This window comes from Engystomops pustulosus, chromosome 8 (assembly GCF_040894005.1).
Source record: "Engystomops pustulosus chromosome 8, aEngPut4.maternal, whole genome shotgun sequence".
Classification (NCBI taxonomy): Eukaryota; Metazoa; Chordata; class Amphibia; order Anura; family Leptodactylidae; genus Engystomops; species Engystomops pustulosus.
Genome location: NC_092418.1, coordinates 54,141,771 through 54,167,824, shown reverse-complemented (window position 1 = coordinate 54,167,824; position 26,054 = coordinate 54,141,771).

The following is a 26,054-nucleotide window of genomic DNA, read 5'->3' as shown; positions in this document are numbered from 1 at the left end:
CTTAGCTCTTTTAGCAAGAAATGCATGGAAAACAGTTTTCGTCTTATCATTGAGGTTGTCTTGTTAGGAAAATGAGTTAGGAGACAAATTAACGGTGTTTCTACATTAAGTTAGTGTGTCTCTTTTAGATCGGAGTTGAATAGCCCCCTAGCTCATTCAGCAACAGAGATAATCACGATCTTAGCTCTTTTAGCAAGAAATGCATGGAAAACAGTGTTCGTCTTATCATTGAGGTTGTCTTGCTAGGAAAATGAGTTAGGAGACAAAATAACGGTGTTTCTACATTAAGTTAGTGTGTCTCTTTTAGATTGGAGTTGAATAGCCCCCTAGCTCATTCAGCAATAAAAATAATCTCTATCTTAGTTCTTTTAGCAAGAAATGCATGGAAAACAGTGTTTGTCTTATCATTGAGGTTGTCTTGTTAGGAAAATGAGTTAGGAGACAAAATAACGGTGTTTCTACATTAAGTTTGTGTGTCTCTTTTAGATCGGAGTTGAATAGCCCCCTAGCTCATTCAGCAACAGAGATAATCACGATCTTAGCTCTTTTAGCAAGAAATGCATGGAAAACAGTGTTCGTCTTATCATTGAGGTTGTCTTGTTAGGAAAATGAGTTAGGAGACAAAATAACGGTGTTTCTACATTAAGTTAGTGTGTCTCTTTTAGATCGGAGTTGAATTAGCCCCCTTGCTCATTCAGCAACAGAGATAATCACGATCTTGGCTCTTTTAGCAAGAAATGCATGGAAAACAGTGTGCGTCTTGTCATTGAGGTTGTCTTGTTAGGAAAATGAGTTAGGAGACAAAATAACGGTGTTTCTACATTAAGTTAGTGTGTCTCTTTTAGATCGGAGTTGAATAGCCCCCTAGCTCATTCAGCAACAGAGATAATCACGATCTTAGCTCTTTTAGCAAGAAATGCATGGAAAACAGTGTGCGTCTTATCATTGAGGTTGTCTTGTTAGGAAAATGAGTTAGGAGACAAAATAACAGTGTTTCTACATTAAGTTAGTGTGTCTCTTTTAGATCGGAGTTGAATTAGCCCCCTAGCTCATTCAGCAACAGAGATAATCACGATCTTAGCTCTTTTAGCAAGAAATGCATGGAAAACAGTGTGCGTCTTATCATTGAGGTTGTCTTGTTAGGAAAATGAGTTAGGAGACAAATTAACGGTGTTTCTACATTAAGTTAGTGTTTCCCTTTAGATCGGAGTTGAATTAGCCCCCTTGCTCATTCAGCAACAGAGATAATCACGATCTTAGCTCTTTTAGCAAGAAATGCATGGAAAACAGTGTGCGTCTTATCATTGAGGTTGTCTTGTTAGGAAAATGAGTTAGGAGACAAAATAACGGTGTTTCTACATTAAGTTAGTGTGTCTCTTTTAGATCGGAGTTGAATTAGCCCCCTAGCTCATTCAGCAACAGAGATAATCACAATCTTAGCTCTTTTAGCAAGAAATGCATGGAAAACAGTGTGCGTCTTATCATTGAGGTTGTCTTGTTAGGAAAATGAGTTAGGAGACAAATTAACGGTGTTTCTACATTAAGTTAGTGAGTCTCTTTTAGATCGGAGTTGAATTAGCCCCCTTGCTCATTCAGCAACAGAGATAATCACGATCTTAGCTCTTTTAGCAAGAAATGCATGGAAAACAGTGTGCGTCTTATTATTGAGGTTGTCTTGTTAGGAAAATGAGTGAGGAGACAAAATAACGGTGTTTCTACATTAAGTTAGTGTGTCTCTTTTAGATCGGAGTTGAATTAGCCCCCTAGCTCATTCAGCAACAGAGATAATCACGATCTTAGCTCTTTTAGCAAGAAATGCATGGAAAACAGTGTTCGTCTTATCATTGAGGTTGTCTTGTTAGGAAAATGAGTTAGGAGACAAAATAACGGTGTTTCTACATTAAGTTAGTGTGTCTCTTTTAGATCGGAGTTGAATTAGCCCCCTAGCTCATTCAGCAACAGAGATAATCACGATCTTAGCTCTTTTAGCAAGAAATGCATGGAAAACAGTGTGCGTCTTATCATTGAGGTTGTCTTGTTAGGAAAATGAGTTAGGAGACAAAATAACGGTGTTTCTACATTAAGTTAGTGTGTCTCTTTTAGATCGGAGTTGAATTAGCCCCCTAGCTCATTCAGCAACAGAGATAATCACGATCTTAGCTCTTTTAGCAAGAAATGCATGGAAAACAGTGTGCGTCTTATCATTGAGGTTGTCTTGTTAGGAAAATGAGTTAGGAGACAAAATAACGGTGTTTCTACATTAAGTTAGTGTGTCTCTTTTAGATCGGAGTTGAATAGCCCCCTAGCTCATTCAGCAACAGAGATAATCACGATCTTAGCTCTTTTAGCAAGAAATGCATGGAAAACAGTGTTCGTCTTATCATTGAGGTTGTCTTGTTAGGAAAATGAGGTAGGAGACAAAATAACGGTGTTTCTACATTAAGTTAGTGAGTCTCTTTTAGATCGGAGTTAAATTAGCCCCCTAGCTCATTCAGCAAAAGAGATAATCACGATCTTAGCTCTTTTAGCAAGAAATGCATGGAAAACAGTGTTCGTCTTATCATTGAGGTTGTCTTGTTAGGAAAATGAGTTAGGAGACAAAATAACGGTGTTTCTACATTAAGTTAGTGTGTCTCTTTTAGATCGGAGTTGAATTAGCCCCCTAGCTCATTCAGCAACAGAGATAATCACGATCTTAGCTCTTTTAGCAAGAAATGCATGGAAAACAGTGTGCGTCTTATCATTGAGGTTGTCTTGTTAGGAAAATGAGTTAGGAGACAAAATAACGGTGTTTCTACATTAAGTTAGTGTGTCTCTTTTAGATCGGAGTTGAATTAGCCCCCTAGCTCATTCAGCAACAGAGATAATCACGATCTTAGCTCTTTTAGCAAGAAATGCATGGAAAACAGTGTGCGTCTTATCATTGAGGTTGTCTTGTTAGGAAAATGAGTTAGGAGACAAAATAACGGTGTTTCTACATTAAGTTAGTGTGTCTCTTTTAGATCGGAGTTGAATTAGCCCCCTAGCTCATTCAGCAACAGAGATAATCACGATCTTAGCTCTTTTAGCAAGAAATGCATGGAAAACAGTGTGCGTCTTATCATTGAGGTTGTCTTGTTAGGAAAATGAGTTAGGAGACAAATTAACGGTGTTTCTACATTAAGTTAGTGTGTCTCTTTTAGATCGGAGTTGAATTAGCCCCCTAGCTCATTCAGCAACAGAGATAATCACGATCTTAGCTCTTTTAGCAAGAAATGCATGGAAAACAGTGTGCGTCTTATCATTGAGGTTGTCTTGTTAGGAAAATGAGTTAGGAGACAAAATAACGGTGTTTCTACATTAAGTTAGTGTGTCTCTTTAGATCGGAGTTAAATAGCCCCCTAGCTTATTCAGCAACAGAGATAATCACGATCTTAGCTCTTTTAGCAAGAAATGCATGGAAAACAGTGTGCGTCTTATCATTGAGGTTGTCTTGTTAGGAAAATGAGTTAGTAAACAAAATAACGGTGTTTCTACATTAAGTTAGTGTGTCTCTTTTAGATCGGAGTTGAATTAGCCCCGTAGCTCATTCAGCAACAGAGATAATCACAATCTTACCTCTTTTAGCAAGAAATGCATGGAAAACAGTGTGCGTCTTATCATTGAGGTTGTCTTGTTAGGAAAATGAGTTAGGAGACAAAGTAACGGTGTTCCTACATGAAGTTAGTGAGTCTCTCTTAGATTAGAGTTGAATAGCCTCCTAGCTCATTCAGCAACAGAGATAATCACGATCTTAGCTCTTTTAGCAAGAAATACATGGAAAACAGTGTTCGTCTTATCATTGAGGTTGTCTTGTTAGGAAAATGAGTTAGGAGACAAAATAACGGTGTTTCTACATTAAGTTAGTGTATCTCTTTTAGATCGGATTTGAATAGCCCCCTAGCTCATTCAGCAATAAAAATAATCACTATCTTAGCTCTTTTAGCAAGAAATGCATGGAAAACAGTGTTCGTCTTATAATTGAGGTTGTCTTGTTGTGAAAATGAGTTAGGAGACAAAATAACGGTGTTTCTACATTAAGTTAGTGTGTCTCTTTTAGATCGGAGTTGAATAGCCCCCTAGCTCATTCAGCAACAGGGATAATCACGATCTTAGCTCTTTTAGCAAGAAATGCATGGAAAACAGTGTTCGTCTTATCATTGAGGTTGTCTTGTTAGGAAAATGAGTTAGGAGACAAAATAACGGTGTTTCTACATTAAGTTAGTGTGTCTCTTTTAGATCGGAGTTGAATAGCCCCCTTTCTCATTCAGCAACAGAGATAATCACGATCTTAGCTCTTTTAGCAAGAAATGCATGGAAAACAGTGTTCGTCTTATCATTGAGGTTGTCTTGTTAGGAAAATGAGTTAGGAGACAAAATAACGGTGTTTCTACATTAAGTTAGTGTGTCTCTTTTAGATCGGAGTTGAATTAGCCCCCTAGCTCATTCAGCAACAGAGATAATCACGATCTTAGCTCTTTTAGCAAGAAATGCATGGAAAACAGTGTGCGTCTTATCATTGAGGTTGTCTTGTTAGGAAAATGAGTTAGGAGACAAATTAACGGTGTTTCTACATTAAGTTAGTGTGTCTCTTTTAGATCGGAGTTGAATTAGCCCCCTAGCTCATTCAGCAACAGAGATAATCACGATCTTAGCTCTATTAGCAAGAAAAGCATGGAAAACAGTGTGCGTCTTATCATTGAGGTTGTCTTGTTAGGAAAATGAGTTAGGAGACAAAATAACGGTGTTTCTACATTAAGTTAGTGTGTCTCTTTTAGATCGGAGTTGAATTAGCCCCCAAGCTCATTCAGCAACAGAGATAATCACGATCTTAGCTCTTTTAGCAAGAAATGCATGGAAAACAGTGTGCGTCTTATCATTGAGGTTGTCTTGTTAGGAAAATGAGTTAGGAGACAAAATAACGGTGTTTCTACATTAAGTTAGTGTGTCTCTTTTAGATCGGAGTTGAATAGCCCGCTAGCTCATTCAGCAACAGAGATAATCACGATCTTAGCTCTTTTAGCAAGAAATGCATGGAAAACAGTGTTCGTCTTATCATTGAGGTTGTCTTGTTAGGAAAATGAGTTAGGAGACAAAATAACGGTGTTTCTACATTAAGTTAGTGTGTCTCTTTTAGATTGGAGTTGAATTAGCCCCCTAGCTCATTCAGCAACAGAGATAATCACGATCTTAGCTCTTTTAGCAAGAAATGCATGGAAAACAGTGTGCGTCTTATTATTCAGGTTGTCTTGTTAGGAAAACGAGTTAGGAGACAAAATAGCAGTGTTTCTACATTAAGTTAGTGTGTCTCTTTTAGATCGGAGTTGAATAGCCCCCTAGCTCATTCAGCAACAGAGATAATCACGATCTTAGCTCTTTTAGCAAGAAATGCATGGAAAACAGTGCTCGTCTTATCATTGAGGTTGTCTTTCTAGGAAAATGAGTTAGGAGACAAAATAACAGTGTTTCTACATTAAATTAGTGTGTCTCTTTTAGATCAGAGTTGAATAGCCCCCTAGCTCATTCAGCAATAAAAATAATCACTATCTTAGTTCTTTTAGCAAGAAATGCATGGAAAACAGTGTTCGTCTTATCATTGAGGTTGTCTTGTTAGGAAAATGAGTTAGGAGACAAAATAACGGTGTTTCTACATTAAGTTAGTGTGTCTCTTTAGATCGGAGTTAAATAGCCCCCTAGCTCATTCAGCAACAGAGATAATCACGATCTTAGCTCTTTTAGCAAGAAATGCATGGAAAACAGTGTTCGTCTTATCATTGAGGTTGTCTTGTTAGGAAAATGAGTTAGGAGACAAAATAACGGTGTTTCTACATTAAGTTAGTGTGTCTCTTTTAGATCGGAGTTAAATTAGCCCCATAGCTCATTCAGTAACAGAGATAATCACGATCTTAGCTCTTTTAGCAAGAAATGCATGGAAAACAGTGTGCGTCTTATCATTGAGGTTGTCTTGTTAGGAAAATGAAATAGGAGACAAAATAACGGTGTTTCTACATTAAGTTAGTGTGTCTCTTTTAGATCGGAGTTGAATAGCCCCCTAGCTCATTTAGCAACAGAGATAATCACGATCTTAGCTCTTTTAGCAAGAAATGCATGGAAAACAGTGCTCGTCTTATCATTGAGGTTGTCTTGCTAGGAAATGAGTTAGGAGACAAAATAACAGTGTTTCTACATTAAATTAGTGTGTCTCTTTTAGATCAGAGTTGAATAGCCCCCTAGCTCATTCAGCAATAAAAATAATCACTATCTTAGTTCTTTTAGCAAGAAATGCATGGAAAACAGTGTTCGTCTTATCATTGAGGTTGTCTTGTTAGGAAAATGAGTTAGGAGACAAAATAACGGTGTTTCTACATTAAGTTAGTGTGTCTCTTTTAGATCGGAGTTGAATTAGCCCCCTAGCTCATTCAGCAACAGAGATAATCACGATCTTAGCTCTTTTAGCAAGAAATGCATGGACAACAGTGTGCGTCTTATCATTGAGGTTGTCTTGTTAGGAAAATAAGTTAGAAGACAAAATAACGGTGTTTCTACATTAAGTTAGTGTGTCTCTTTTAGATCGGAGTTGAATTAGCCCCCTAGCTCATTCAGCAACAGAGATAATCACGATCTTAGCTCTTTTAGCAAGAAATGCATGGAAAACAGTGTGCGTCTTATCATTGAGGTTGTCTTGTTAGGAAAATGAGTTAGGAGACAAAATAACGGTGTTTCTACATTAAGTTAGTGTGTCTCTTTTAGATCGGAGTTGAATTAGCCCCCTAGCTCATTCAGCAACAGAGATAATCACGATCTTAGCTCTTTTAGCAAGAAATGCATGGAAAACAGTGTGCGTCTTATCATTGAGGTTGTCTTGTTAGGAAAATGAGTTAGGAGACAAAATAACGGTGTTTCTACATTAAGTTAGTGTGTCTCTTTTAGATCGGAGTTGAATTAGCCCCCTAGCTCATTCAGCAACAGAGATAATCACGATCTTAGCTCTTTTAGCAAGAAATGCATGGAAAACAGTGTGCGTCTTATCATTGGAGTTGTCTTGTTAGGAAAATGAGTTAGGAGACAAATTAACGGTGTTTCTACATTAAGTTAGTGTGTCTCTTTTAGATCGGAGTTGAATTAGCCCCCTAGCTCATTCAGCAACAGAGATAATCACGATCTTAGCTCTTTTAGCAAGAAATGCATGGAAAACAGTGTGCGTCTTATCATTAAGGTTGTCTTGTTAGGAAAATGAGTTAGGAGACAAAATAACGCAGTTTCTACATTAAGTTGGTGTGTCTCTTTTAGATCAGAGTTGAATAGCCCCCTAGCTCATTCAGCAATAGAGATAATCACGATCTTAGCTCTTTTTGCAAGAAATGCATGGAAAACAGTGTTCGTCTTATCATTGAGGTTGTCTTGTTAGGAAAATGAGTTAGGAGACAAAATAACGGTGTTTCTACATTAAGTTAGTGTGTCTCTTTTAGATCAGAGTTGAATTAGCCCCATAGCTCATTCAGCAACAGAGATAATCACGATCTTAGCTCTTTTAGCAAGAAATGCATGGAAAACAGTGTGCGTCTTATCATTGAGGTTGTCTTGTTAGGAAAATGAGTTAGGAGACAAAATAACGGTGTTTCTACATTAAGGTAGTGTGTCTCTTTTAGATCGGAGTTAAATAGCCCCCTAGCTCATTCAGCAACAGAGATAATCACGATCTTAGCTCTTTTAGCAAGAAATGCATGGAAAACAGTTTTCGTCTTATCATTGAGGTTGTCTTGTTAGGAAAATGAGTTAGGAGACAAATTAACGGTGTTTCTACATTAAGTTAGTGTGTCTCTTTTAGATCGGAGTTGAATAGCCCCCTAGCTCATTCAGCAACAGAGATAATCACGATCTTAGCTCTTTTAGCAAGAAATGCATGGAAAACAGTGTTCGTCTTATCATTGAGGTTGTCTTGCTAGGAAAATGAGTTAGGAGACAAAATAACGGTGTTTCTACATTAAGTTAGTGTGTCTCTTTTAGATTGGAGTTGAATAGCCCCCTAGCTCATTCAGCAATAAAAATAATCACTATCTTAGTTCTTTTAGCAAGAAATGCATGGAAAACAGTGTTTGTCTTATCATTGAGGTTGTCTTGTTAGGAAAATGAGTTAGGAGACAAAATAACGGTGTTTCTACATTAAGTTTGTGTGTCTCTTTTAGATCGGAGTTGAATAGCCCCCTAGCTCATTCAGCAACAGAGATAATCACGATCTTAGCTCTTTTAGCAAGAAATGCATGGAAAACAGTGTTCGTCTTATCATTGAGGTTGTCTTGTTAGGAAAATGAGTTAGGAGACAAAATAACGGTGTTTCTACATTAAGTTAGTGTGTCTCTTTTAGATCGGAGTTGAATAGCCCCCTAGCTCATTCAGCAACAGAGATAATCACGATCTTAGCTCTTTTAGCAAGAAATGCATGGAAAATAGTGTTCGTCTTATCATTGAGGTTGTCTTGTTAGGAAAATGAGTTAGGAGACAAAATAACGGTGTTTCTACATTAATTTAGTGTGTCTCTTTTAGATCGGAGTTGAATTAGCCCCCTAGCTCATTCAGCAACAGAGATAATCACGATCTTAGCTCTTTTAGCAAGAAATGCATGGAAAACAGTGTGCGTCTTATCATTGAGGTTGTCTTGTTAGGAAAATGAGTTAGGAGACAAATTAACGGTGTTTCTACATTAAGTTAGTGTTTCCCTTTAGATCGGAGTTGAATTAGCCCCCTTGCTCATTCAGCAACAGAGATAATCACGATCTTAGCTCTTTTAGCAAGAAATGCATGGAAAACAGTGTGCGTCTTATCATTGAGGTTGTCTTGTTAGGAAAATGAGTTAGGAGACAAAATAACGGTGTTTCTACATTAAGTTAGTGTGTCTCTTTTAGATCGGAGTTGAATTAGCCCCCTAGCTCATTCAGCAACAGAGATAATCACAATCTTTGCTCTTTTAGCAAGAAATGCATGGAAAACAGTGTGCGTCTTATCATTGAGGTTGTCTTGTTAGGAAAATGAGTTAGGAGACAAATTAACGGTGTTTCTACATTAAGTTAGTGTGTCTCTTTTAGATCGGAGTTGAATTAGCCCCCTTGCTCATTCAGCAACAGAGATAATCACGATCTTAGCTCTTTTAGCAAGAAATGCATGGAAAACAGTGTGCGTCTTATCATTGAGGTTGTCTTGTTAGGAAAATGAGTGAGGAGACAAAATAACGGTGTTTCTACATTAAGTTAGTGTGTCTCTTTTAGATCGGAGTTGAATTAGCCCCCTAGCTCATTCAGCAACAGAGATAATCACGATCTTAGCTCTTTTAGCAAGAAATGCATGGAAAACAGTGTTCGTCTTATCATTGAGGTTGTCTTGTTAGGAAAATGAGTTAGGAGACAAAATAACGGTGTTTCTACATTAAGTTAGTGTATCTCTTTTAGATCGGAGTTGAATAGCCCCCTAGCTCATTCAGCAATAAAAATAATCACTATCTTAGTTCTTTTAGCAAGAAATGCATGGAAAACAGTGTTCGTCTTATCATTGAGGTTGTCTTGTTAGGAAAATGAGTTAGGAGACAAAATAACGGTGTTTCTACATTAAGTTTGTGTGTCTCTTTTAGATCGGAGTTGAATAGCCCCCTAGCTCATTCAGCAACAGAGATAATCACGATCTTAGCTCTTTTAGCAAGAAATGCATGGAAAACAGTTTTCGTCTTATCATTGAGGTTGTCTTGTTAGGAAAATGAGTTAGGAGACAAATTAACGGTGTTTCTACATTAAGTTAGTGTGTCTCTTTTAGATCGGAGTTGAATAGCCCCCTAGCTCATTCAGCAACAGAGATAATCACGATCTTAGCTCTTTTAGCAAGAAATGCATGGAAAACAGTGTTCGTCTTATCATTGAGGTTGTCTTGCTAGGAAAATGAGTTAGGAGACAAAATAACGGTGTTTCTACATTAAGTTAGTGTGTCTCTTTTAGATTGGAGTTGAATAGCCCCCTAGCTCATTCAGCAATAAAAATAATCTCTATCTTAGTTCTTTTAGCAAGAAATGCATGGAAAACAGTGTTTGTCTTATCATTGAGGTTGTCTTGTTAGGAAAATGAGTTAGGAGACAAAATAACGGTGTTTCTACATTAAGTTTGTGTGTCTCTTTTAGATCGGAGTTGAATAGCCCCCTAGCTCATTCAGCAACAGAGATAATCACGATCTTAGCTCTTTTAGCAAGAAATGCATGGAAAACAGTGTTCGTCTTATCATTGAGGTTGTCTTGTTAGGAAAATGAGTTAGGAGACAAAATAACGGTGTTTCTACATTAAGTTAGTGTGTCTCTTTTAGATCGGAGTTGAATTAGCCCCCTTGCTCATTCAGCAACAGAGATAATCACGATCTTGGCTCTTTTAGCAAGAAATGCATGGAAAACAGTGTGCGTCTTGTCATTGAGGTTGTCTTGTTAGGAAAATGAGTTAGGAGACAAAATAACGGTGTTTCTACATTAAGTTAGTGTGTCTCTTTTAGATCGGAGTTGAATAGCCCCCTAGCTCATTCAGCAACAGAGATAATCACGATCTTAGCTCTTTTAGCAAGAAATGCATGGAAAACAGTGTGCGTCTTATCATTGAGGTTGTCTTGTTAGGAAAATGAGTTAGGAGACAAAATAACAGTGTTTCTACATTAAGTTAGTGTGTCTCTTTTAGATCGGAGTTGAATTAGCCCCCTAGCTCATTCAGCAACAGAGATAATCACGATCTTAGCTCTTTTAGCAAGAAATGCATGGAAAACAGTGTGCGTCTTATCATTGAGGTTGTCTTGTTAGGAAAATGAGTTAGGAGACAAATTAACGGTGTTTCTACATTAAGTTAGTGTTTCCCTTTAGATCGGAGTTGAATTAGCCCCCTTGCTCATTCAGCAACAGAGATAATCACGATCTTAGCTCTTTTAGCAAGAAATGCATGGAAAACAGTGTGCGTCTTATCATTGAGGTTGTCTTGTTAGGAAAATGAGTTAGGAGACAAAATAACGGTGTTTCTACATTAAGTTAGTGTGTCTCTTTTAGATCGGAGTTGAATTAGCCCCCTAGCTCATTCAGCAACAGAGATAATCACAATCTTAGCTCTTTTAGCAAGAAATGCATGGAAAACAGTGTGCGTCTTATCATTGAGGTTGTCTTGTTAGGAAAATGAGTTAGGAGACAAATTAACGGTGTTTCTACATTAAGTTAGTGAGTCTCTTTTAGATCGGAGTTGAATTAGCCCCCTTGCTCATTCAGCAACAGAGATAATTACGATCTTAGCTCTTTTAGCAAGAAATGCATGGAAAACAGTGTGCGTCTTATTATTGAGGTTGTCTTGTTAGGAAAATGAGTGAGGAGACAAAATAACGGTGTTTCTACATTAAGTTAGTGTGTCTCTTTTAGATCGGAGTTGAATTAGCCCCCTAGCTCATTCAGCAACAGAGATAATCACGATCTTAGCTCTTTTAGCAAGAAATGCATGGAAAACAGTGTTCGTCTTATCATTGAGGTTGTCTTGTTAGGAAAATGAGTTAGGAGACAAAATAACGGTGTTTCTACATTAAGTTAGTGTGTCTCTTTTAGATCGGAGTTGAATTAGCCCCCTAGCTCATTCAGCAACAGAGATAATCACGATCTTAGCTCTTTTAGCAAGAAATGCATGGAAAACAGTGTGCGTCTTATCATTGAGGTTGTCTTGTTAGGAAAATGAGTTAGGAGACAAAATAACGGTGTTTCTACATTAAGTTAGTGTGTCTCTTTTAGATCGGAGTTGAATTAGCCCCCTAGCTCATTCAGCAACAGAGATAATCACGATCTTAGCTCTTTTAGCAAGAAATGCATGGAAAACAGTGTGCGTCTTATCATTGAGGTTGTCTTGTTAGGAAAATGAGTTAGGAGACAAAATAACGGTGTTTCTACATTAAGTTAGTGTGTCTCTTTTAGATCGGAGTTGAATAGCCCCCTAGCTCATTCAGCAACAGAGATAATCACGATCTTAGCTCTTTTAGCAAGAAATGCATGGAAAACAGTGTTCGTCTTATCATTGAGGTTGTCTTGTTAGGAAAATGAGGTAGGAGACAAAATAACGGTGTTTCTACATTAAGTTAGTGAGTCTCTTTTAGATCGGAGTTAAATTAGCCCCCTAGCTCATTCAGCAAAAGAGATAATCACGATCTTAGCTCTTTTAGCAAGAAATGCATGGAAAACAGTGTTCGTATTATCATTGAGGTTGTCTTGTTAGGAAAATGAGTTAGGAGACAAAATAACGGTGTTTCTACATTAAGTTAGTGTGTCTCTTTTAGATCGGAGTTGAATTAGCCCCCTAGCTCATTCAGCAACAGAGATAATCACGATCTTAGCTCTTTTAGCAAGAAATGCATGGAAAACAGTGTGCGTCTTATCATTGAGGTTGTCTTGTTAGGAAAATGAGGTAGGAGACAAAATAACGGTGTTTCTACATTAAGTTAGTGTGTCTCTTTTAGATCGGAGTTGAATTAGCCCCCTAGCTCATTCAGCAACAGAGATAATCACGATCTTAGCTCTTTTAGCAAGAAATGCATGGAAAACAGTGTGCGTCTTATCATTGAGGTTGTCTTGTTAGGAAAATGAGTTAGGAGACAAAATAACGGTGTTTCTACATTAAGTTAGTGTGTCTCTTTTAGATCGGAGTTGAATTAGCCCCCTAGCTCATTCAGCAACAGAGATAATCACGATCTTAGCTCTTTTAGCAAGAAATGCATGGAAAACAGTGTGCGTCTTATCATTGAGGTTGTCTTGTTAGGAAAATGAGTTAGGAGACAAATTAACGGTGTTTCTACATTAAGTTAGTGTGTCTCTTTTAGATCGGAGTTGAATTAGCCCCCTAGCTCATTCAGCAACAGAGATAATCACGATCTTAGCTCTTTTAGCAAGAAATGCATGGAAAACAGTGTGCGTCTTATCATTGAGGTTGTCTTGTTAGGAAAATGAGTTAGGAGACAAAATAACGGTGTTTCTACATTAAGTTAGTGTGTCTCTTTAGATCGGAGTTAAATAGCCCCCTAGCTTATTCAGCAACAGAGATAATCACGATCTTAGCTCTTTTAGCAAGAAATGCATGGAAAACAGTGTGCGTCTTATCATTGAGGTTGTCTTGTTAGGAAAATGAGTTAGTAAACAAAATAACGGTGTTTCTACATTAAGTTAGTGTGTCTCTTTTAGATCGGAGTTGAATTAGCCCCCTAGCTCATTCAGCAACAGAGATAATCACGATCTTAGCTCTTTTAGCAAGAAATGCATGGAAAACAGTGTGCGTCTTATCATTGAGGTTGTCTTGTTAGGAAAATGAGTTAGGAGACAAAATAATGGTGTTTCTACATTAAGTTAGTGCGTTTCTTTTAGATCGGAGTTGAATTAGCCCCGTAGCTCATTCAGCAACAGAGATAATCACAATCTTACCTCTTTTAGCAAGAAATGCATGGAAAACAGTGTGCGTCTTATCATTGAGGTTGTCTTGTTAGGAAAATGAGTTAGGAGACAAAGTAACGGTGTTCCTACATGAAGTTAGTGAGTCTCTCTTAGATTAGAGTTGAATAGCCTCCTAGCTCATTCAGCAACAGAGATAATCACGATCTTAGCTCTTTTAGCAAGAAATACATGGAAAACAGTGTTCGTCTTATCATTGAGGTTGTCTTGTTAGGAAAATGAGTTAGGAGACAAAATAACGGTGTTTCTACATTAAGTTAGTGTATCTCTTTTAGATCGGATTTGAATAGCCCCCTAGCTCATTCAGCAATAAAAATAATCACTATCTTAGCTCTTTTAGCAAGAAATGCATGGAAAACAGTGTTCGTCTTATAATTGAGGTTGTCTTGTTGTGAAAATGAGTTAGGAGACAAAATAACGGTGTTTCTACATTAAGTTAGTGTGTCTCTTTTAGATCGGAGTTGAATAGCCCCCTAGCTCATTCAGCAACAGGGATAATCACGATCTTAGCTCTTTTAGCAAGAAATGCATGGAAAACAGTGTTCGTCTTATCATTGAGGTTGTCTTGTTAGGAAAATGAGTTAGGAGACAAAATAACGGTGTTTCTACATTAAGTTAGTGTGTCTCTTTTAGATCGGAGTTGAATAGCCCCCTTTCTCATTCAGCAACAGAGATAATCACGATCTTAGCTCTTTTAGCAAGAAATGCATGGAAAACAGTGTTCGTCTTATCATTGAGGTTGTCTTGTTAGGAAAATGAGTTAGGAGACAAAATAACGGTGTTTCTACATTAAGTTAGTGTGTCTCTTTTAGATCGGAGTTGAATTAGCCCCCTAGCTCATTCAGCAACAGAGATAATCACGATCTTAGCTCTTTTAGCAAGAAATGCATGGAAAACAGTGTGCGTCTTATCATTGAGGTTGTCTTGTTAGGAAAATGAGTTAGGAGACAAATTAACGGTGTTTCTACATTAAGTTAGTGTGTCTCTTTTAGATCGGAGTTGAATTAGCCCCCTAGCTCATTCAGCAACAGAGATAATCACGATCTTAGCTCTATTAGCAAGAAAAGCATGGAAAACAGTGTGCGTCTTATCATTGAGGTTGTCTTGTTAGGAAAATGAGTTAGGAGACAAAATAACGGTGTTTCTACATTAAGTTAGTGTGTCTCTTTTAGATCGGAGTTGAATTAGCCCCCAAGCTCATTCAGCAACAGAGATAATCACGATCTTAGCTCTTTTAGCAAGAAATGCATGGAAAACAGTGTGCGTCTTATCATTGAGGTTGTCTTGTTAGGAAAATGAGTTAGGAGACAAAATAACGGTGTTTCTACATTAAGTTAGTGTGTCTCTTTTAGATCGGAGTTGAATAGCCCGCTAGCTCATTCAGCAACAGAGATAATCACGATCTTAGCTCTTTTAGCAAGAAATGCATGGAAAACAGTGTTCGTCTTATCATTGAGGTTGTCTTGTTAGGAAAATGAGTTAGGAGACAAAATAACGGTGTTTCTACATTAAGTTAGTGTGTCTCTTTTAGATTGGAGTTGAATTAGCCCCCTAGCTCATTCAGCAACAGAGATAATCACGATCTTAGCTCTTTTAGCAAGAAATGCATGGAAAACAGTGTGCGTCTTATTATTCAGGTTGTCTTGTTAGGAAAACGAGTTAGGAGACAAAATAGCAGTGTTTCTACATTAAGTTAGTGTGTCTCTTTTAGATCGGAGTTGAATAGCCCCCTAGCTCATTCAGCAACAGAGATAATCACGATCTTAGCTCTTTTAGCAAGAAATGCATGGAAAACAGTGTTCGTCTTATCATTGAGGTTGTCTTGTTAGGAAAATGAGTTAGGAGACAAAATAACGGTGTTTCTACATTAAGTTAGTGCGTCTCTTTTAGATCGGAGTTGAATTAGCCCCGTAGCTCATTCAGCAACAGAGATAATCACAATCTTACCTCTTTTAGCAAGAAATGCATGGAAAACTTTGTGCGTCTTATCATTGAGGTTGTCTTGTTAGAAAAATGAGTTAGGAGACAAAATAACGGTGTTTCTACATTAAGTTAGTGTGTTTCTTTTAGATCAGAGTTGAATAGCCTCCTAGCTCATTCAGCAACAGATGTAATCACGATCTTAGCTCTTTTAGCAAGAAATGCGTGGAAAACAGTGTGCGTCTTATCATTGAGGTTGTCTTGTTAGGAAAATGAGTTAGGAGACAAAGTAACGGTGTTTCTACATGAAGTTAGTGAGTCTCTCTTAGATTAGAGTTGAATAGCCTCCTAGCTCATTCAGCAACAGAGATAATCACGATCTTAGCTCTTTTAGCAAGAAATGCATGGAAAACAGTGTTCGTCTTATAATTGAGGTTGTCTTGTTAGGAAAATGAGTTAGGAGACAAAATAACCTTGTTTCTACATTAAGTTAGTGTGTCTCTTTTAGATCGGAGTTGAATAGCCCCCTAGCTCATTCAGCAACATATATAATCACGATCTTAGCTCTTTTAGCAAGAAATGCATGGAAAACAGTGTTCGTCTTATCATTGAGGTTGTCTTGTTAGGAAAATGAGTTAGGAGACAAAATAACGGTGTTTCTACATTAAGTTAGTGTGTCTCTTTTAGATCGGAGTTGAATAGCCCCCTAGCTCATTCAGCAACAGAGATAATCACGATCTTAGCTCTTTTAGCAAGAAATGCTTCGAAAACAGTGTGCGTTTTATCATTGAGGTTGTCTTGTTGGGAAAATGAGTTAGGAGACAAAGTAACGGTGTTTCTACATGAAGTTAGTGAGTCTCTCTTAGATTAGAGTTGAATAGCCTCCTAGCTCATTCAGCAACAGAGATAATCACGATCTTAGCTCTTTTAGCAAGAAATACATGGAAAACAGTGTTTGTCTTATCATTGAGGTTGTCTTGTTAGGAAAATGAGTTAGGAGACAAAATAACGGTGTTTCTACATTAAGTTAGTGTATCTCTTTTAGATCGGATTTGAATAGCCCCCTAGCTCATTCAGCAATAAAAATAATCACTATCTTAGCTCTTTTAGCAAGAAATGCATGGAAAACAGTGTTCGTCTTATAATTGAGGTTGTCTTGTTGTGAAAATGAGTTAGGAGACAAAATAACGGTGTTTCTACATTAAGTTAGTGTGTCTCTTTTAGATCGGAGTTGAATAGCCCCCTAGCTCATTCAGCAACAGAGATGATCACGATCTTAGCTCTTTTAGCAAGAAATGCATGGAAAACAGTGTTCGTCTTATCATTGAGGTTGTCTTGTTAGGAAAATGAGTTAGGAGACAAAATAACGGTGTTTCTACATTAAGTTAGTGTGTCTCTTTTAGATCGGAGTTGAATAGCCCCCTAGTTCATTCAGCAACAGAGATAATCACGATCTTAGCTCTTTTAGCAAGAAATGCATGGAAAACAGTGTTCGTCTTATCATTGAGGTTGTCTTGTTAGGAAAATGAGTTAGGAGACAAAATAACGGTGTTTCTACATTAAGTTAGTGTGTCTCTTTTAGATCGGAGTTGAATTAGCCCCCTAGCTCATTCAGCAAAAGAGATAATCACGATCTTAGCTCTTTTAGCAAGAAATGCATGGAAAACAGTGTTCGTCTTATCATTGAGGTTGTCTTGTTAGGAAAATGAGTTAGGAGACAAAATAACGGTGTTTCTACATTAAGTTAGTGTGTCTCTTTTAGATCGGAGTTGAATTAGCCCCCTAGCTCATTCAGCAACAGAGATGATCACGATCTTAGCTCTTTTAGCAAGAAATGCATGGAAAACAGTGTGCGTCTTATCATTGAGGTTGTCTTGTTAGGAAAATGAGTTAGGAGACAAAATAACGGTGTTCCTACATTAAATTAGTGTGTCTCTTTTAGATCGGAGTTGAATTAGCCCCCTAGCTCATTCAGCAACAGAGATAATCACGATCTTAGCTCTTTTAGCAAGAAATGCATGGAAAACAGTGTGCGTCTTATCATTGAGGTTGTCTTGTTAGGAAAATGAGTTAGGAGACAAAATAACGGTGTTTCTACATTAAGTTAGTGTGTCTCTTTTAGATCGGAGTTGAATTAGCCCCCTAGCTCATTCAGCAACAGAGATGATCACGATCTTAGCTCATTTAGCAAGAAATGCATGGAAAACAGTGTTCGTCTTATCATTGAGGTTGTCTTGTTAGGAAAATGAGTTAGGAGACAAAATAACGGTGTTTCTACATTAAGTTAGTGTGTCTCTTTTAGATCGGAGTTGAATAGCCCCCTAGCTCATTCAGCAAAAGAGATAATCACGATCTTAGCTCTTTTAGCAAGAAATGCATGGAAAACAGTGTTCGTCTTATCATTGAGGTTGTCTTGTTAGGAAAATGAGTTAGGAGACAAAATAACGGTGTTTCTACATTAAGGTAGTGTGTCTCTTTTAGATCGGAGATGAATAGCCCCCTAGCTCATTCAGCAACAGAGATAATCACGATCTTAGCTCTTTTAGCAAGAAATGCATGGAAAACAGTGTGCGTCTTATCATTGAGGTTGTCTTGTTAGGAAAATGAGTTAGGAGACAAAATAACGGTGTTTCTACATTAAGTTAGTGTGTCTCTTTTAGATCGGAGTTAAATTAGCCCCATAGCTCATTCAGTAACAGAGATAATCACGATCTTAGCTCTTTTAGCAAGAAATGCATGGAAAACAGTGTGCGTCTTATCATTGAGGTTGTCTTGTTAGGAAAATGAAATAGGAGACAAAATAACGGTGTTTCTACATTAAGTTAGTGTGTCTCTTTTAGATCGGAGTTGAATAGCCCCCTAGCTCATTCAGTAACAGAGATAATCACGATCTTAGCTCTTTTAGCAAGAAATGCATGGAAAACAGTGTGCGTCTTATCATTGAGGTTGTCTTGTTAGGAAAATGAAATAGGAGACAAAATAACGGTGTTTCTACATTAAGTTAGTGTGTCTCTTTTAGATCGGAGTTGAATAGCCCCCTAGCTCATTCAGCAACAGAGATAATCACGATCTTAGCTCTTTTAGCAAGAAATGCATGGAAAACAGTGTTCGTCTTATCATTGAGGTTGTCTTGCTAGGAAAATGAGTTAGGAGACAAAATAACAGTGTTTCTACATTAAGTTAGTGTGTTTCTTTTAGATCGGAGTTGAATAGCCCCCTAGCTCATTCAGCAATAAAAATAATCACTATCTTAGTTCTTTTAGCAAGAAATGCTTGGAAAACAGTGTTCGTCTTATCATTGAGGTTGTCTTGTTAGGAAAATGAGTTAGGAGACAAAATAACGGTGTTTCTACATTAAGTTAGTGTGTCTCTTTAGATCGGAGTTGAATAGCCCCCTAGCTCATTCAGCAATAAAAATAATCACTATCTTAGCTCTTTTAGCAAGAAATGCATGGAAAACAGTGTTCGTCTTATCATTGAGGTTGTCTTGTTAGGAAAATGAGTTAGGAGACAAAATAACGGTGTTTCTACATTAAGTTAGTGTGTCTCTTTTAGATCGGAGTTAAATTAGCCCCATAGCTCATTCAGTAACAGAGATAATCACGATCTTAGCTCTTTTAGCAAGAAATGCATGGAAAACAGTGTGCGTCTTATCATTGAGGTTGTCTTGTTAGGAAAATGAAATAGGAGACAAAATAACGGTGTTTCTACATTAAGTTAGTGTATCTCTTTTAGATCGGATTTGAATAGCCCCCTAGCTCATTCAGCAATAAAAATAATCACTATCTTAGCTCTTTTAGCAAGAAATGCATGGAAAACAGTGTTCGTCTTATAATTGAGGTTGTCTTGTTGTGAAAATGAGTTAGGAGACAAAATAACGGTGTTTCTACATTAAGTTAGTGTGTCTCTTTTAGATCGGAGTTGAATAGCCCCCTAGCTCATTCAGCAACAGGGATAATCACGATCTTAGCTCTTTTAGCAAGAAATGCATGGAAAACAGTGTTCGTCTTATCATTGAGGTTGTCTTGTTAGGAAAATGAGTTAGGAGACAAAATAACGGTGTTTCTACATTAAGTTAGTGTGTCTCTTTTAGATCGGAGTTGAATAGCCCCCTATCTCATTCAGCAACAGAGATAATCACGATCTTAGCTCTTTTAGCAAGAAATGCATGGAAAACAGTGTTCGTCTTATCATTGAGGTTGTCTTGTTAGGAAAATGAGTTAGGAGACAAAATAACGGTGTTTCTACATTAAGTTAGTGTGTCTCTTTTAGATCGGAGTTGAATTAGCCCCCTAGCTCATTCAGCAACAGAGATAATCACGATCTTAGCTCTTTTAGCAAGAAATGCATGGAAAACAGTGTGCGTCTTATCATTGAGGTTGTCTTGTTAGGAAAATGAGTTAGGAGACAAATTAACGGTGTTTCTACATTAAGTTAGTGTGTCTCTTTTAGATCGGAGTTGAATTAGCCCCCTAGCTCATTCAGCAACAGAGATAATCACGATCTTAGCTCTATTAGCAAGAAAAGCATGGAAAACAGTGTGCGTCTTATCATTGAGGTTGTCTTGTTAGGAAAATGAGTTAGGAGACAAAATAACGGTGTTTCTACATTAAGTTAGTCTGTCTCTTTTAGATCGGAGTTGAATTAGCCCCATAGCTCATTCAGCAACAGAGATAATCACGATCTTAGCTCTTTTAGCAAGAAATGCATGGAAAACAGTGTGCGTCTTATCATTGAGGTTGTCTTGTTAGGAAAATGAGTTAGGAGACAAAATAACGGTGTTTCTACATTAAGTTAGTGTGTCTCTTTTAGATCGGAGTTGAATAGCCCGCTAGCTCATTCAGCAACAGAGATAATCACGATCTTAGCTCTTTTAGCAAGAAATGCATGGAAAACAGTGTTCGTCTTATCATTGAGGTTGTCTTGTTAGGAAAATGAGTTAGGAGACAAAATAACGGTGTTTCTACATTAAGTTAGTGTGTCTCTTTTAGATCGGAGTTGAATTAGCCCCCTAGCTCATTCAGCAACAGAGATAATCACGATCTTAGCTCTTTTAGCAGGAAATGCATGGAAAACAGTGTGCGTCTTATTATTGAGGTGGTCTTGTTAGGAAAACGAGTTAGGAGACAAAATAACAGTGTTTCTACATTAAGTTAGTGTGTCTCTTTTAGATCGGAGTTGAATAGCCCCCTAGCTCATTCAGCAACAGAGATAATCACGATCTTAGCTCTTTTAGCAAGAAATGCATGGAAAACAGTGTTCGTCTTATCATTGAGGTTGTCTTGTTAGGAAAATGAGTTAGGAGACAAAATAACGGTGTTTCTACATTAAGTTAGTGCGTCTCTTTTAGATCGGAGTTGAATTAGCTCCGTAGCTCATTCAGCAACAGAGATAATCACAATCTTACCTCTTTTAGCAAGAAATGCATGGAAAACTTTGTGCGTCTTATCATTGAGGTTGTCTTGTTAGAAAAATGAGTTAGGAGACAAAATAATGGTGTTTCTACATTAAGTTAGTGTGTTTCTTTTAGATCAGAGATGAATAGCCTCCTAGCTCATTCAGCAACAGAGATAATCACGATCTTAGCACTTTTAGCAAGAAATGCGTTGAAAACAGTGTGCGTCTTATCATTGAGGTTGTCTTGTTAGGAAAATGAGTTAGGAGACAAAGTAACGGTGTTTCTACATGAAGTTAGTGAGTCTCTCTTAGATTAGAGTTGAATAGCCTCCTAGCTCATTCAGCAACAGAGATAATCACGATCTTAGCTCTTTTAGCAAGAAATACATGGAAAACAGTGTTCGTCTTATCATTGAGGTTGTCTTGTTAGGAAAATGAGTTAGGAGACAAAATAACGGTGTTTCTACATTAAGTTAGTGTATCTCTTTTAGATCGGATTTGAATAGCCCCCTAGCTCATTCAGCAATAAAAATAATCACTATCTTAGCTCTTTTAGCAAGAAATGCATGGAAAACAGTGTTCGTCTTATAATTGAGGTTGTCTTGTTGTGAAAATGAGTTAGGAGACAAAATAACGGTGTTTCTACATTAAGTTAGTGTGTCTCTTTTAGATCGGAGTTGAATAGCCCCCTAGCTCATTCAGCAACAGAGATGATCACGATCTTAGCTCTTTTAGCAAGAAATGCATGGAAAACAGTGTTCGTCTTATCATTGAGGTTGTCTTGTTAGGAAAATGAGTTAGGAGACAAAATAACGGTGTTTCTACATTAAGTTAGTGTGTCTCTTTTAGATCGGAGTTGAATAGCCCCCTAGTTCATTCAGCAACAGAGATAATCACGATCTTAGCTCTTTTAGCAAGAAATGCATGGAAAACAGTGTTCGTCTTATCATTGAGGTTGTCTTGTTAGGAAAATGAGTTAGGAGACAAAATAACGGTGTTTCTACATTAAGTTAGTGTGTCTCTTTTAGATCGGAGTTGAATTAGCCCCCTAGCTCATTCAGCAAAAGAGATAATCACGATCTTAGCTCTTTTAGCAAGAAATGCATGGAAAACAGTGTTCGTCTTATCATTGAGGTTGTCTTGTTAGGAAAATGAGTAAGGAGACAAAATAACGGTGTTTCTACATTAAGTTAGTGTGTCTCTTTTAGATCGGAGTTGAATTAGCCCCCTAGCTCATTCAGCACAGAGATGATCACGATCTTAGCTCTTTTAGCAAGAAATGCATGGAAAACAGTGTTCGTCTTATCATTGAGGTTGTCTTGTTAGGAAAATGAGTTAGGAGACAAAATAACGGTGTTTCTACATTAAGTTAGTGTGTCTCTTTAGATCGGAGTTGAATAGCCCCCTAGCTCATTCAGCAATAAAAATAATCACTATCTTAGCTCTTTTAGCAAGAAATGCATGGAAAACAGTGTTCGTCTTATCATTGAGGTTGTCTTGTTAGGAAAATGAGTTAGGAGACAAAATAACGGTGTTTCTACATTAAGTTAGTGTGTCTCTTTTAGATCGGAGTTAAATTAGCCCCATAGCTCATTCAGTAACAGAGATAATCACGATCTTAGCTCTTTTAGCAAGAAATGCATGGAAAACAGTGTGCGTCTTATCATTGAGGTTGTCTTGTTAGGAAAATGAAATAGGAGACAAAATAACGGTGTTTCTACATTAAGTTAGTGTATCTCTTTTAGATCGGATTTGAATAGCCCCCTAGCTCATTCAGCAATAAAAATAATCACTATCTTAGCTCTTTTAGCAAGAAATGCATGGAAAACAGTGTTCGTCTTATAATTGAGGTTGTCTTGTTGTGAAAATGAGTTAGGAGACAAAATAACGGTGTTTCTACATTAAGTTAGTGTGTCTCTTTTAGATCGGAGTTGAATAGCCCCCTAGCTCATTCAGCAACAGGGATAATCACGATCTTAGCTCTTTTAGCAAGAAATGCATGGAAAACAGTGTTCGTCTTATCATTGAGGTTGTCTTGTTAGGAAAATGAGTTAGGAGACAAAATAACGGTGTTTCTACATTAAGTTAGTGTGTCTCTTTTAGATCGGAGTTGAATAGCCCCCTATCTCATTCAGCAACAGAGATAATCACGATCTTAGCTCTTTTAGCAAGAAATGCATGGAAAACAGTGTTCGTCTTATCATTGAGGTTGTCTTGTTAGGAAAATGAGTTAGGAGACAAAATAACGGTGTTTCTACATTAAGTTAGTGTGTCTCTTTTAGATCGGAGTTGAATTAGCCCCCTAGCTCATTCAGCAACAGAGATAATCACGATCTTAGCTCTTTTAGCAAGAAATGCATGGAAAACAGTGTGCGTCTTATCATTGAGGTTGTCTTGTTAGGAAAATGAGTTAGGAGACAAATTAACGGTGTTTCTACATTAAGTTAGTGTGTCTCTTTTAGATCGGAGTTGAATTAGCCCCCTAGCTCATTCAGCAACAGAGATAATCACGATCTTAGCTCTATTAGCAAGAAAAGCATGGAAAACAGTGTGCGTCTTATCATTGAGGTTGTCTTGTTAGGAAAATGAGTTAGGAGACAAAATAACGGTGTTTCTACATTAAGTTAGTCTGTCTCTTTTAGATCGGAGTTGAATTAGCCCCATAGCTCATTCAGCAACAGAGATAATCACGATCTTAGCTCTTTTAGCAAGAAATGCATGGAAAACAGTGTGCGTCTTATCATTGAGGTTGTCTTGTTAGGAAAATGAGTTAGGAGACAAAATAACGGTGTTTCTACATTAAGTTAGTGTGTCTCTTTTAGATCGGAGTTGAATAGCCCGCTAGCTCATTCAGCAACAGAGATAATCACGATCTTAGCTCTTTTAGCAAGAAATGCATGGAAAACAGTGTTCGTCTTATCATTGAGGTTGTCTTGTTAGGAAAATGAGTTAGGAGACAAAATAACGGTGTTTCTACATTAAGTTAGTGTGTCTCTTTTAGATCGGAGTTGAATTAGCCCCCTAGCTCATTCAGCAACAGAGATAATCACGATCTTAGCTCTTTTAGCAGGAAATGCATGGAAAACAGTGTGCGTCTTATTATTGAGGTGGTCTTGTTAGGAAAACGAGTTAGGAGACAAAATAACAGTGTTTCTACATTAAGTTAGTGTGTCTCTTTTAGATCGGAGTTGAATAGCCCCCTAGCTCATTCAGCAACAGAGATAATCACGATCTTAGCTCTTTTAGCAAGAAATGCATGGAAAACAGTGTTCGTCTTATCATTGAGGTTGTCTTGTTAGGAAAATGAGTTAGGAGACAAAATAACGGTGTTTCTACATTAAGTTAGTGCGTCTCTTTTAGATCGGAGTTGAATTAGCCCCGTAGCTCATTCAGCAACAGAGATAATCACAATCTTACCTCTTTTAGCAAGAAATGCATGGAAAACTTTGTGCGTCTTATCATTGAGGTTGTCTTGTTAGAAAAATGAGTTAGGAGACAAAATAATGGTGTTTCTACATTAAGTTAGTGTGTTTCTTTTAGATCAGAGATGAATAGCCTCCTAGCTCATTCAGCAACAGAGATAATCACGATCTTAGCACTTTTAGCAAGAAATGCGTTGAAAACAGTGTGCGTCTTATCATTGAGGTTGTCTTGTTAGGAAAATGAGTTAGGAGACAAAGTAACGGTGTTTCTACATGAAGTTAGTGAGTCTCTCTTAGATTAGAGTTGAATAGCCTCCTAGCTCATTCAGCAACAGAGATAATCACGATCTTAGCTCTTTTAGCAAGAAATACATGGAAAACAGTGTTCGTCTTATCATTGAGGTTGTCTTGTTAGGAAAATGAGTTAGGAGACAAAATAACGGTGTTTCTACATTAAGTTAGTGTATCTCTTTTAGATCGGATTTGAATAGCCCCCTAGCTCATTCAGCAATAAAAATAATCACTATCTTAGCTCTTTTAGCAAGAAATGCATGGAAAACAGTGTTCGTCTTATAATTGAGGTTGTCTTGTTGTGAAAATGAGTTAGGAGACAAAATAACGGTGTTTCTACATTAAGTTAGTGTGTCTCTTTTAGATCGGAGTTGAATAGCCCCCTAGCTCATTCAGCAACAGAGATGATCACGATCTTAGCTCTTTTAGCAAGAAATGCATGGAAAACAGTGTTCGTCTTATCATTGAGGTTGTCTTGTTAGGAAAATGAGTTAGGAGACAAAATAACGGTGTTTCTACATTAAGTTAGTGTGTCTCTTTTAGATCGGAGTTGAATAGCCCCCTAGTTCATTCAGCAACAGAGATAATCACGATCTTAGCTCTTTTAGCAAGAAATGCATGGAAAACAGTGTTCGTCTTATCATTGAGGTTGTCTTGTTAGGAAAATGAGTTAGGAGACAAAATAACGGTGTTTCTACATTAAGTTAGTGTGTCTCTTTTAGATCGGAGTTGAATTAGCCCCCTAGCTCATTCAGCAAAAGAGATAATCACGATCTTAGCTCTTTTAGCAAGAAATGCATGGAAAACAGTGTTCGTCTTATCATTGAGGTTGTCTTGTTAGGAAAATGAGTAAGGAGACAAAATAACGGTGTTTCTACATTAAGTTAGTGTGTCTCTTTTAGATCGGAGTTGAATTAGCCCCCTAGCTCATTCAGCACAGAGATGATCACGATCTTAGCTCTTTTAGCAAGAAATGCATGGAAAACAGTGTGCGTCTTATCATTGAGGTTGTCTTGTTAGGAAAATGAGTTAGGAGACAAAATAACGGTGTTCCTACATTAAATTAGTGTGTCTCTTTTAGATCGGAGTTGAATTAGCCCCCTAGCTCATTCAGCAACAGAGATAATCACGATCTTAGCTCTTTTAGCAAGAAATGCATGGAAAACAGTGTGCGTCTTATCATTGAGGTTGTCTTGTTAGGAAAATGAGTTAGGAGACAAAATAACGGTGTTTCTACATTAAGTTAGTGTGTCTCTTTTAGATCGGAGTTGAATTAGCCCCCTAGCTCATTCAGCAACAGAGATAATCACGATCGTAGCTCTTTTAGCAAGAAATGCATGGAAAACAGTGTGCGTCTTATCATTAAGGTTGTCTTGTTAGGAAAATGAATTAGGAGACAAAATAACGGTGTTTCTACATTAAGTTAGTGTGTCTCTTTTAGATCGGAGTTGAATTAGCCCCCTAGCTCATTCAGCAAAAGAGATAATCACGATCTTAGCTCTTTTAGCAAGAAATGCATGGAAAACAGT